This window comes from Myxocyprinus asiaticus, chromosome 30, assembly GCF_019703515.2.
Source record: "Myxocyprinus asiaticus isolate MX2 ecotype Aquarium Trade chromosome 30, UBuf_Myxa_2, whole genome shotgun sequence".
Taxonomy (NCBI): domain Eukaryota; kingdom Metazoa; phylum Chordata; class Actinopteri; order Cypriniformes; family Catostomidae; genus Myxocyprinus; species Myxocyprinus asiaticus.
In genome coordinates, this window is record NC_059373.1 from 43,895,558 (window position 1) to 43,909,165 (window position 13,608).

At 40.4% G+C, this 13,608-nt stretch overlaps 1 protein-coding gene across 1 annotated transcript in view; it reads right to left on the reverse strand.

Annotated features, from left to right (window-relative positions):
* Positions 1–13,608, reverse strand: part of LOC127421074 (protein Bouncer-like) — an 18,139-nt gene that overhangs the window by 2,448 nt on the left and 2,083 nt on the right. The window lies entirely within an intron of this gene.

The following is a 13,608-nucleotide window of genomic DNA, read 5'->3' on the forward strand; positions in this document are numbered from 1 at the left end:
TGTTTTACTTTGTTCACTAGATGTCGCCATTGTGTTCTCCCTGCGTTTCCCATGCTTGTTTGTCATTATTCATTTCACCTGTGCCTGGTTTTCAGAGTTGTATTTAAGTTGCTGTTTTTTGTTTGTTCATTGCTCAGTTCTTGGATTTAAGTTCTGATGCTCTCGTGAGTCTCTGTGGATTATTTACTGCCATTGTTGGATTTACCTTTTAGATTCACTACTGAGTTCTGTTTTTGGATTATTAAAGACTTGTTTTGTTTTATCCCTGACTTTCCTGAGTTCTTTGCACCTGAGTCCACACACTCCCTGATTCCTCCTGTGCCTGCGACCTTGAGTCGACTCCCGAGTCTTCAGTTCCCTCGACCTTGTGTTACCTTGGATTCTGACAGATAAACTGAGCCACTTCATGGACCCAGCAAAGTACCCCAGTGCTCTGAAGCTGGCCGGTTCAGTAGCACGTCATGAGGCCACTCTAGCCCAACATGAGACCCTGATGGCTAGACATGATGGACTGTTGGCTGAGTTTAGGACTATTTTCAAAGACATTTTTGTACGACTTCCTCAACCCCCCATGGCTCATAGTTCCCAGTTTCCTATTGCTCATAGTTCTCAGTTTCCCACGGCTCTTAGTTCCCCTTCATGCCTTGTCACAGGCAAGCCTCAGCTTGTTCCATGCCATGTCTCAGCCACACCTCAGTCTGTTCCTAACCAAGTCTCAGTCAAGCCTCGGTGTGCTCCATGCCATGACTCAGCCAAGCTTCAGCCTGCTCCAACTTTAGTCCTGGCCCTGTGGCGGCCTCCTGGCCCTGTCTCTGCTCTGTGGCCTGCTCCTGGCCCTGTTTCTGATTTGTGGTCACCGCACTGCCTCCATCTATTTTTGTGTGTCAGGAGCCGCCCATTAAAGGGAGGGGGGTCCTGTCAGTGTTTTGGTCTTGTCATGTTTTACTTCGTTCACTAGATGTCGCCATTGTGTTCTTGTGTTTCCCATGCTTGTCTGTCAGTCATTTCACCTGTGCCTCCTTTTCGGAGTTGTATTTTAAGTTACTGTTTTTTGTTTGTTCATTGCTCAGTTTTTGGATTTGAGTTTCCTTGACCTGTTCTCTGCTCCCGAGATCTTGTGGATTTCTGAATGTTATTGTTTGGAGATACTTTTTGTTTTCTGGATTTGTTTTTTGAAACCCTGTGGATTTTTACTGCCATGAACTTTTCTTAATTGGATTCACTTTGGCATTGCTCCTGAGTTCTCCTTTGGATCATTAAAGACTTGTTTAATCCCTGACTTCTGTGCGTTCTTTGCAAATGGGTCCGCATTCCCTGATTTTCCCAGAGTCTTCATTTCCCTTGACCTTGTTACCTAGGATTCTGACATTTAATAACTACAATACTACTATCTTGCTAGAAATTTAATCAAAAGTTGGAAAAGTGGTAGAAAAAATTACACTTATACACAAACTGGCTGTCTACTGCCTCCTTGGCCGCAATTTTCTTTCTGCAGTTCAACTGCTGTGTATCTGCACACACAGGATTGTGGGATTTCATAGGCAGTGACGGATACATCTATGCTGCCTTCACAAATTGATCAGATGAAGTTATCTCAGACAGGATGTGACATGAACTTTAGATTTGGACGTGCCTTTGTCCCTTCCCACCTCCATAGGCAGCATTTTCCTGGTTTTGGATGCAGCCATAAATATTAATTTAGAATTGATGCTTAGTGAGGAAATACACTCACAGAGCACTTTATTAGGTACACCTGTACATCTACTTATTCATGCGATTATCTAATCAGCCAATCGTGTGGCAGCAGTGTAATATATAAAATCATGCAGATACAGGTCAGGAGCTTCAATTAATGTTCACATCAATCATCAGAATGGGGAAAAATGTGATCTCAGTTATTTAGATCATGGCATGATTGTTGGTGCCAGAGAGGCTGGTTTGAGTATTTCTGTAACTGCTGATCTCATGGGATTTTCACACAAAACAGTCTCTAGAGTTTACTCCGAATGGTGCCAAAAACAAAAAACATCCAGTGAACATCCAACGGAGATTGGCCAGACTGGTTCATGCTGACAGAAATGTTACAGTAACTCCAATAACCGCTCCGTACAATTGTAGTAAGCAGAATAGCATCTCAGGAGGTCACGTCACGCCATGCAAGAAGCAGACGTGTGAACAACGAGCTCTGCGCACTTTGCTAAATTTTTCATTATTTTCATGTTATAATCTGGTGAAATTCGATACACCCAGTTACACATTTGCTCTTTGAGGTAAAACATGGCAAAGAAGTCAAAATCATTGAGCTCTGGAGACATTAAAAGACACTTACGTGTTCAGGATGAAAGCCCCGACAGACCTACAGACAGGGGACTCGATTTGGATGGCGCGGCGGGAGAAGGAATCCAGCGTCAGTTGTCCAACATATCTGATGATGATGAAGGTTCTTGCTGACTTGGAGGATCTCGCTGTAATACGTTGATCGATTATGGCAATGGAAATAAAATTTTCTGAGTTAGTTACAAGAGTGTCGGATGCTGAGAAACAAATCGATTATTTGGAGTCTTCGGAGAGGGAATTAACCGCTAATCCGCCCGCGACCAAAGTTGATCTGGAACGTATTCTTGAAAAGCTTGAAGATCTTGAGAATAGAAGCTGCAGGAATAACGTCAGAATTGTTGGAATTCCTGAGCATGAGCAGGGCAGAGATATGGTGAAATTCCTAGACGAGCTCTTCCCGAGTCTGCTCGACGTAACAGGCCAAAAGCTGGAAATCGAGGGAGCTCACAGAGTCCCAGCTCACAGATCTGCTGAGGGAGACAGGCCCCGATCGATTCTGGCCAAATTTCTGAGGTCATTCGATAAAGATCTCGTGTTGCGCAAGGCGAGGAGCAATGGAAAGCTTTCTTGGAAGAACCATAATATTGTCTTGTTCCCGGACTTTGCGAGTTGACAAGAGAAACGCGATCGGTTCAAGGAATGTAAGATACACTTACATCAGAAAAAGATCACTTTTGCTCTGATGTTCCTGGCCAAACTGAGAATAAAAACGAAGGACGGTCGCAAAGTATTTACATGTCCCAATCAGGCAATGTCTTTTATAGAATCAATGGCTGAGTAAACCGTTGGATGTTTCTCATGTGAGTGGGTTGACTCGCTGTACTTAATCTGGCTTTTGAGGAAGCTGGGCATCATTGTTTTGTGAATAACACTTTCCTTCAAGAAGCTTTTGCATTGACAGAAGATTACATTTGCATGGAAGTTCCCGGCCAGGTTGAGAGTGGACACTATGGATGACTGCAAAATATCTACATGCTCACACTAAGGATGTCTTTTATAAAGTTGACAGATTGAGTAAGTCATGGTATATACTTTTATGCGGCCTCCGAGTGAATTGACTCGACCATCCGGGGAACCGGGATGCCGGTTTTGTTTCTTTTTGTGTTGGCTCCGCCTAGCGTCTGGAGCTTGTGCCGTTTACGGGACATTGGAATGATTACGTCATCTGCTGAACTCATAACAGCTGGCTCACTGAATATTCGTTTATCTATCCGTGAAACTGAACGGTTTTATATCAGCTGAAATTTGTTTTGTGGAGGATCACACCTTTAAAACAGTTCTGTGAATTAATCTACATGTTCTTTGTGTTCATTCTTCCTTCTGGCTGGGGGTTATTTTACAAAGTATTTTCTGTTATGTAATTTTGCTTCACAAATTTGTGAGGCAAAATTGAGCAAACCGATGGCAAAGTTATCGTGGGGGTTGGTGAGCGTTCATGGACCTTTTGAATTTAAAGGGATTGTCACCGGTTGGCGCTTTCGTGTGCGGGGTTAATGCACACATTTTTCTTTTTTCTGTTTGTTTTGTTCGGGGGGAAGTTCGGGGTTTGATTGTTGCATTAATGGGGAATGTGGTCTGTATAATTTTGTTTTTGACACACAATTAATTTTTTCTACTATATCAAAATGTCAAATGTTAATATGAGTGTACTATCTCTCTCCACATGGAATGTAAATGGATTGGGGCACCCCATAAAAAGAAGGAAGGTTATTACTTTTCTTAAACGTAAGAAATATGATATAGTGTTTCTTCAAGAAACGCATCTTTCCCTGCAGGAAGCTGAAAAATTTGGGAAGATATGGGGTGGGCATGTTTTCTTTAGTGCTGGCTCAAGTAAGAGCAAGGGAGTCATTATATTGGTAAATAAACATCTACAATTCAAATGTCTCAAACAGATTAAAGATAAATTAGGAAGAGTCATTATTGTTTTAGCTGAAATTCAGGGGCAAAGGTTGATTTTGGCTAATATTTATGCGCCTAACGCTGATGATCAGGGCTTTTTTATAGATCTTGAAGGGATGTTGCAAACAACTGGCACCCCTCATGATATAATATTGGGAGGAGACTTTAATCTTTTGATGGACTTGCTTGATCATAGTGAAGCAAAAGTGTGTAAACCCCTTACAGCAACATTGACGCTTCACAGGATGTGTAAAAATCTTGGTCTTACAGATATTTGGAGACTTTTGAACCCATATGGTAGAGACTATAAATATTTTTCATAAATCCATAAGATATATTGTAGAATAGATTTTTTTTTTTAAATATCCAAATCCCTCATTTCATCTGTGAATTGCTCAATTGGAAATATCTTAGTCTCAGATCATGCCCTGGTGAGTTTAGAGGTGGTGCCACATACGGAGAAAAAGAAATCATATAGTTGGCGCCTTAATGTGTCCCTTTTGCAAAATCCTGAATTTCAACAAATGTTAAAGACTGAAATCAGTGTTTATATGGAGACCAATTGGTCCTCAGTATCCACTGTGGGCGTGGCTTGGGAGGCACTTAAGGCGGTTCTTAGGGGCCGGATCATACAGTATGCCTCATTCATCAAAAAATCCAAAGACGAGAACTCGTGGAGTTGGAAGGAAATATTAAAAATGCTGAAGCAGAGCTAAAGCGCCATTTGTCATCCAATGGCCTCAGAGAATTGACTCGATTGAAATACAGATATAATGCTATTTTGTCACAGAAAGTGGAGTTTTGGCTATTCAGGGCAAGACAGTCATATTTTGAGTCGGGGGACAAAGCAGGAAAACTTTTGGCTAGATATATAAAGCAGAGAGAGTTTTTTTCTACCATTCCCTCAGTGAAATCTGCTGGTGGTGAAATATTTACCTCGGCCATTGATATTAATAATGCTTTTAAAGAATTCTACTTTGACCTCTATAGTTCCACGTCTTCGTCTACTGATGAAGATATTAGAAACTTTGTGGAACCATTAGATCTCCCTATACTGACGACTGAGCAAAAAAATTCTCTTGATTCTGAGATAACTTTGGAGGAGTTTGGCGAGGTTATTAAGGCCTTACCTACAGGCAAGGCTCCGGGGCCTGACGGCTTTGCTGCTGAGTTTTTCAAATCTTATGCTACAGAACTGGCTCCACTTTTGTTAGACATTTATACTGAATCATTAAAGAATGGAAAGCTTCCTCCAACCAAGACACAAGCCCGGATCAGTCTGATTCCTAAAAAGGATAAAGATCCAAGTGACTGTAAAAGTTACCGTCCAATTTCCCTGATCCAGTTAGATGTAAAAAAAAAAATTCTAAAATTCTGGCTAAACGATTACGTAAAGTTATGACATCTCTTATACATATAGATCAGGTGGGATTTATTCAGGGCCACAGCTCTTCTGATAACATTAGGCATCTCATCAATATCATGTGGTCAGTAGCGAATGAACAATCTCCGGTCGCTGCCATCTCAATTGACGCAGAAAACCGGTCGCTGCCATCTCACTTGATGCAGAAAAGGCATTTGATATGGTAGAATGGGATTATCTTTTTAAGGTTTTGGAAATATACGGGTTTGGGAGTACGTTTATTGGATGGATTAAGTTACTTTATTGACAACCAGTAGCGGCGGTACAAACAAATGGACTAATTTCAGATTATTTTACTCTGGATAGGGGCACCCGGCAGGGTTGCCCTCTTTCCCCATTATTGTTCTGTCTTGCCCTGGAACCATTAGCAACCGCGATAAGAAAGGAGGTAGTGGGTAGTGGGGTAGTGGCGGGAGGTATGGCGCATAAACTCTTGCTTTACGCAGATGATATTTTATTATTTGTCTCTGACCCCAGTAGATCTATGCCTTGGCTCCACAGAATTATTAATTCCTTTTCTAAGTTTTCAGGATATAGAGCCAATTGGTCTAAATCCGAAGCTTTGGCTCTGACAGCGTACTGCCCAGAAACGGCTTTCCAGCCAGGTGCTTTCCAGTGGCCCAAACAGGACATTAAGTATTTGGGTATTTTATTTCCAGCAAATTTGTGTGATTTAGTTAGTTACTTTTGACCCCTTAATAAAATGGTTTTCGAGCGATGTGGGCAGGTGGGCTTCTTTACATTTATTTATGATTGGGAAGGTTAATGTTATTAAAATGAATTGTATTCCAAAATTCAATTACTTACTGCAGTCTCTCCCTGTTGATGTACCTCTCCCTTTTTTCAAGCAATTTGATAGCATAGCAAAGTCCTTCAGTTGGAATGGTAAACGTCCCAAATTACATTTCAATAAGTTACATAGGCCGATTGACAAATGTGGGCTAGGCCTACCCAAGATTTTATTTTATTATTATGCATTCGGTCTCAGACATTTGGCTCACTGGTCGCTTCCACCTGAGAGAGCCCCTCCCTGGTTCTGTATAGAACAGGAAGTTCTTGCCCCTATTTCGCCACTGCAGAGCCTTTCTATCAAATTCATCGGAGAAGCTAAGTTACATCCCGTTATCTCGCACTTGAACTCCGTATGCACAGAAGTGTCCAAACTGTTTAATTCTGACATTTTTTTAAATGTTACCTCGAGCATATGGCTGAACCCCAAACTATGCATCAACAAGTCCCCTTTTTGCTGGTCAGAGGGGATTGGGAGGGGGGTTACTACACTCGGTGACCTATATGAGAATGGAGTGTTGAGATCCTTTCAAAATTTGGTTCAACTTTTTGGGATTCCTAGATCTCAGTTCTATAAGTATTTACAGCTGCGCCACCTGCTCTGTACTGTTTTTGGGAGTGGTTTACACCCTCCTAAAGCGGCAGATACTCTGGGAGTGGTAATTACTGCTTTTGGAAAAGGTCATGAGGCATCGGTGTATTACGCCCTATTAATTCAGAGTCTGGGAGACAGAACTTCAACTTCTCTTAAGAGATTATGGGAGAAAGATCTAAATTTGGTATTGGAGGAGGGAGAGTGGGCTGGGATTCTAAAAAATATCAAATCTGTATCCAGAGACGCAAGGGTTCGCCTCGTGCAATTTAAGATTTTACATAAAGTCTATTGGACCCCCTATAGATTGCATAGGCTTGGTCTTAAAGACACACCCACCTGCTAGCGATGTCAATCAGAAGATGGAGACACAACCTATGTCTTTTGGGGATGTGTTAAGATGCAAGAATTTTGGATGAGGATTCAGAGTTTTATGTGTGAGGTTTTGGCCTCTCAAATTTTATTTTGTCCCAGACTCTGTATCTTGGGAGATGGGGCAGTCATTAATTTGGAGAATAAGCACATGAAAAACTGGGTCCTAACTAGTGTTATGATCGCCAGACAGATCACTTTGAGGAGTTGGAAGTCAGCTGGAGTGCCCCCGTTTCAGGAGTGGTGTTTAGAGATGGCCAGAGTGGCAGCTCTTGAGGAGGGGGTATCCAGAAGACTGGGGAGTTTGGACATGTTTGTAAAGAGGTGGGGCAGATATCTGTCTTTTTTGGAGGGCTCTCGGGGAGGAACAGTGGAGAGAGAGGGGTTTTATGTGTGTGATTGTTTTATTTATTTTATTTTTTAAATTTATTAATTTATTTATCTATTATTGTTGTGTGTCTATGGTTGTGTGACCACTGGGGTGTTGTTGGGGGTCGGGTGGGGGATATGGGGGGTGGGGGGGCTAATAGTGGGGGTTGTATATTGATTCTGTATTTGTGTGTTCCGCTATTTATATTTAAAGGTTGAATCAATAAAAAATGTTAATCGGAAAAAGAATAGCATCTCAGAATGCACAACACGTCCAACCTTGAGGCAGATGGGCTACAACAGCAGAAGACCACTTCAGGCACTTTCCCGGGAGTCCGAAGCGAAAACCATCCTTGAGCTCGATATCTCCCCGATTTAGCTCGTTGGCCAAAGCATAAAACAGCTCCGTATACTTCTCTATGGAGTCAGTTTCCTGCCAGAAAGACAGAAGTTCCAAAGCTGCTAGATCCATATTAGGTCAGTTCTTCTGTAATGTTTGCAGACTGATGAGACGAGAGAGAACGGATGTAAGTGCAGGCTTTTCAATGTAAACTTAAAAATGAACACTGGAAACACAAGAATGCAAGAAAACTAAACAAACCACTACAGCCATGCAAGCACAAGAACTGGTAAAGACACAGAGAACATGAGGGCATTATATAAACAAAGACTAACAAGGTTAACAAGACTAGTAACAAGACACAGCTGGGAAAAAATCAGGGTGGATCCAGGAAAATGCTGCCTCCGGAGGCTGTATATGAAGATAGGAAGGGATCAAGGCATGTCTGAATCCTATGTTCGTGTCACATCCTGTCTACTGAGATAACTTCACCTGATCGATTTGTGAAGGCAGCATAGATGTATCCTTTGCTGCCTATGAAATCCCACAATCCTGTGCATGCGGATCCACAACAGTTGAGCTGAATAAAAAAATGGCATCCAAAGAGGCGGTTGATAGCCAATTTGTGTATTGTTGTGTATAAATGTTTTTTTCTCACTTTTTCCAACTTTTCTAGCGAGAAAGTATTATTGTACTTATTGACAAAGCCCTTTTGATTTTGTTCTAGATGATTAGTACATTGTGGTTCGATTGGATGAACCAGAGATCTTATAGTATTGAGGTACCAACATTCGCAGTTCTAGCACTGGAGAGAGCGTAAAGGCTGTAACGGTTAACTAGCATTTTATGACAGTTTGTTAATGCTATACAAATTAATGAAGAGAGCAGTAAACTGACACCCTCCAATCGTAAAACCGTCTGTGACTTCTCTTATAAAATAGCAATTTTATCATTGTAAACTCCACAAATAGTTCACTCCAAAAGGATTGTTTAGTGTAAAACATGTTAAAGATTAGTGGACAGGCGGTTAGTTCATTAAACGATTAGCTGTTTTCTCACAAAAGTTGTTTAGACATTCATTCAAAAAGAAAGGCCTCTTGTCTCCTCGCCAGTGTACAGGCATAAAATGTCTATGTAACGGCCACGTTATGCTAATCTATGCTAACCTTGCAGGCTTTCCTATCAGAAGGACTTTGGATGAATGAAGCAGACACATTACATTTTGTGGACGCCAAATGGCGATAATCAGTTGCTGATATCCTAGCAACGATGCAATGTCATGCTGCCTCAGTAGTCTGTCCAAAACCAGTTTCTGGAGGTACCTTCGTATGCAAATGCTGTCTGTTCAGGCAGTGAGTGTGTTTACATGGACACCAGAAAGCAGCATATTATGAGAATGTGGTTTATTGAGAGAAAGTTGTATTCCTGTTTACATTTACTGTATAAGCGGCGTACTCTTAACTCATGTATACATGCGGCTTGGTGAGAAAGCAGCATTCTCCATAGAAACATAATATCCCTGTGACGCTTGTGTAAATAACAAACACGGCATCTGAGAAAGACTTTGCTATTTTACTCTCTGTTGCTTCGCTTTATTTACATATATTCCACAGTTTTTGCCGTGTTTGTTTCCTTCAATTTCTGTTGCGACCTGCAGCAGAATTGCGCAGCAATAGTGGGGTTTTCTCTATTACGTAAAACACCGGTATTCCCCCAATGTATGAGTGCATATACGCGGAGGTAAGGGACAGTCAATAATTTACACTGGTGTTTAGAAATGAGCATAGTTTATTGTGTATGTGCTTTCCCTACTGTACTCCTGGAAATGTTGAAGTCTTTCTTCTTTGTTTACTACTTGTTTGGCTCCATCCCATGATGTGTGTTACCCCAGTCTGTTCACGCACATGCACACTCTTCAAAAACCTGTGAGAACGGCACTTATGTGTTTACATGGTCAGATAAGCCGCGTTCTCTGGGAGAAACCTAGGTGTGTTAAACCGCTTTCTCTTATTCCCTCAAGTGGCGTAAGGAAACCTGCGTTCTCGTTTACATGGCATTTCTAGTGACCCCCATTGGCTGCAAGTCCCATACATTACAAAAGCATTACAAGTATTCCAAAGGACTCATGCTTCATTCAAAGATATCTGAAAAATATCTGAAAAATCACATAGCAGTGGAAGATCTGGTGTACAGCGCACAAATATCACGGAATACTTTTATGATCATGCTTTTCTAATTTGTGGAGCCGCAGCATGGACAATCTGAAAGATTCCTTTGTTTCCCACAACAAACAAAATGAAAATTAAATGAAAAGCAGTGAGTAAACTGCATTTTTCAATTAATTTAATTTTAAAATGTAGCTTTGGGTAAAATTTGGAAATCCTTAGAAATTAGTTGAATATGGCATCTGAGTGACATTTAAAATACAGATCAAGGGGGACGTTTTGGTGCATGGTGCAGGTAAAAAGTCGCCACATTGACGCTTTGTCATGAGTGTTAATTTAACTCAAAATATTCCTTTAATTGTTTAAAAGATTCGCAGAGCTCTGCATGGCACAAGGAAGTGTAATCGAGCTTGAAATCATGATTGCCAAGGAGACTGCTGATGTCAAGATTTATAGTGAAAATTGAATTATATTTTGGTTTGTTCTCACCCAAAACCAACTGGAACACATCTGAAGATTTTGATTAAACTACTGGAGTCTTATGGATTTATTTTATACTGCCTTTATGTGCTTTTGGAGCTTTAATATTTTGGTCACCATTCGCTTGCATTGTATGGACCTACAGAGCTGAAATATACTTCTAAAAATCTTCGATTGTGTTCTGCAGAAGAAAGAAAGTCATACACATCTGGGATGGCATGAGGGTGAGTAAATTTTTATTTTTATAAAAAATATATGCAGGATATATTTGTCTACACGACCGCACAACTCAAGCAAGTCTGTACAAGACATGAATTTTTGAATCCTAAAAAGATGAATATGAATTACATTATGAAAATATTTGTCCAGTAGACCAGCAGTGGCCGTAAGTTGCACTTATAAATGCCTGAGAGTCACTGCACAGATAACATCAAATTATATCAAATAATATCAAAGCAAGTGTCACCTAAAAAGAAATGATGCTACAGCTTTTCTCACAACTAACTGTTTTGCAATGGCTTTTAAGCAACTGTGTCCAGGTGATTTTAGTGGATGTATGAAGTCAGTTCCTCTCAAGTTCACACAGGTGTCTTGGTAACCACAGGTGGAGTTCATGACATTGACTATGAACATGTTCCCCACAAAGCATCCAAATACTTTTTGTCTTCATTTTTAACACTATCCCTGCATATGAATATTCACTTTCTCTCACTCACTTTTCTCTGTTTCACACACTTTTCTTATCAGTAATTATAGAGCAGATTTATTAATCCTCAACTAGCTGAGTCATAATTAGTTTCAGCCACAGATGACTCACCCATAATTTTGGACACATACTGTGCACTAAGATGAATAAAACTGCTGAAATCCACCAGGTCCAATGTTACTGGCTAATGCACAAACACTCATGCACAAGACATTGAACTGAACAAGTTTGTGTGAGGTGTGACATTGAATCTTGAAATGATTCAAGATTCTGCATGTTAGTAGTAGGTAAAAAAGACATCCTTCCTGTCATGTTTGCCAACTGCATGTTGAAAAAGACTGCCGAGTCTGGCTCCGGAAGTAAAAAAACCCATTCATTTTGGAACTGATTTTTAATGATAACATATACATTTTTAAAGACACACCTACCATGAGCCCTGAGGTTATTAATCGATGGTATATGCTTCTGATGAAGCCATCAGTCCATGTAATTTAAACTTCATGTTAAAAAAATCATGTTTAATAGCAAAATATCTGGTGAAGATAAAAAAAAAAATGTAGAGTTCTGGCAAACTAGCCGCAAACTTGCCGCAAAATTTGCCACTCGTTATTTTCATATGCAAATGAGCTTGTGATTTGCTGCAAATGTTTGCCAGAAGTTTGCAGCTCTTCACCGGTAGTGGTGAACCTGCAGGAAACCTTTGGCGACAATGTACAGTTTGCTGCAAGTTTGCAGCAAACGATGCTCATTTACATATAAAAATAATCAGTGGAGAATTTGCGGCAAATTTGCAATGAGCTCCTTGCATTGCCCATGATAGGGTTTCTTTAGCTCAACTGGTAAAGCATGGCACTAGCAACACCAAGATCATGGGTTTGATTCCCAGAACACACAAACTGATCAAATGTATTGGTATGCTTTGGATAAATAAGTCTGCCAAATGCATTAATTATAGAGCATTGCAGCGACCGCCCACTCACATGACGTACTGTGAATAATGCAATCGAGTCGCACTCTCAAACTACTTTTATATTTGCATATATCTGAATATTTTGCAATAAAATAAACAAAATATTGTTTTTATGCTTATAATCAACAACTTTTTATTTTCCATTGTTTTTAATTCGATTACGTCATCTGCAATGCTTCATGGGATTGTAGTTCATTCCCCCATTAAAGACGTTGAGGACACAGTCTTGTGCCTTTGTCTTTTTGTTTGATTTTTTAAATAGTTATTTGCTTCAAATGAAAGTTTGTAATGTTGTGATTCACCTCAGAGCTGGTTGATTTGGTTCATGGCTTTTATATGAAGGATAACTTTTTATGAAGAATTGTATGAAATCCCTATGGAAAAATATGAAAGGGAAAAATAGTTCCAGCAGCAAGACTGCTTAAAAAGTGGGCGGGCACTGTTGCGCTCAATTGATAATCTATACATACAGTGCATCCAGAAAGTATTCACAGCGCTTCACTTTTTCCACATTTTGTTATGTTACAGCCTTATTCCAAAATGGATTAAATTCATTATTTTCCTCAATTCTACAAACAATACCCCATAATGACAATGTGAAAGAAGTTTGAAATCTTTGCAAATTTATTAAATAAAAAACGAAGGTTAAAAAAAAAAAAAAAAAAAAAAAACACACAAGAAAAATCACATGTACATAAGTATTCACAGCCATTGCTCAATACTTTGTTGAAGCACCTTTGGCACCAAGTCTTTTTGAGTATGATGTTACAAGCTTGGCACACTTATTTTTGGGCAGTTTCTCCCATTCTTCTTTGCAGGACCTCTCAAGCTCCATCAGGTTGGATGGGGAGCGTCAGTGCACAGCCATTTTCAGATCTCTCCAGAGATGTTCAATCGGCTCCAAATCTGGGCTCTGGCTGGACCACTCAAGGACATTCACAGATTTGTCCCAGAGCCACTCCTTCATTATCTTGGCTGTGTGCTTAGGGTCGTTGTCCTGTTGGAAGATGAACCGTCGCCCCAGTCTGAGGTCCAGAGCGCTCTGGAGCAGGTTTTCATCAAGGATGTCTCTGTACATTGCTGAATTCATCTTTCCCTCGATCCTGACTAGTCTCCCAGTTCCTGCTGCTGAAAAACATCCCCACAGCATGATGCTGCCACCA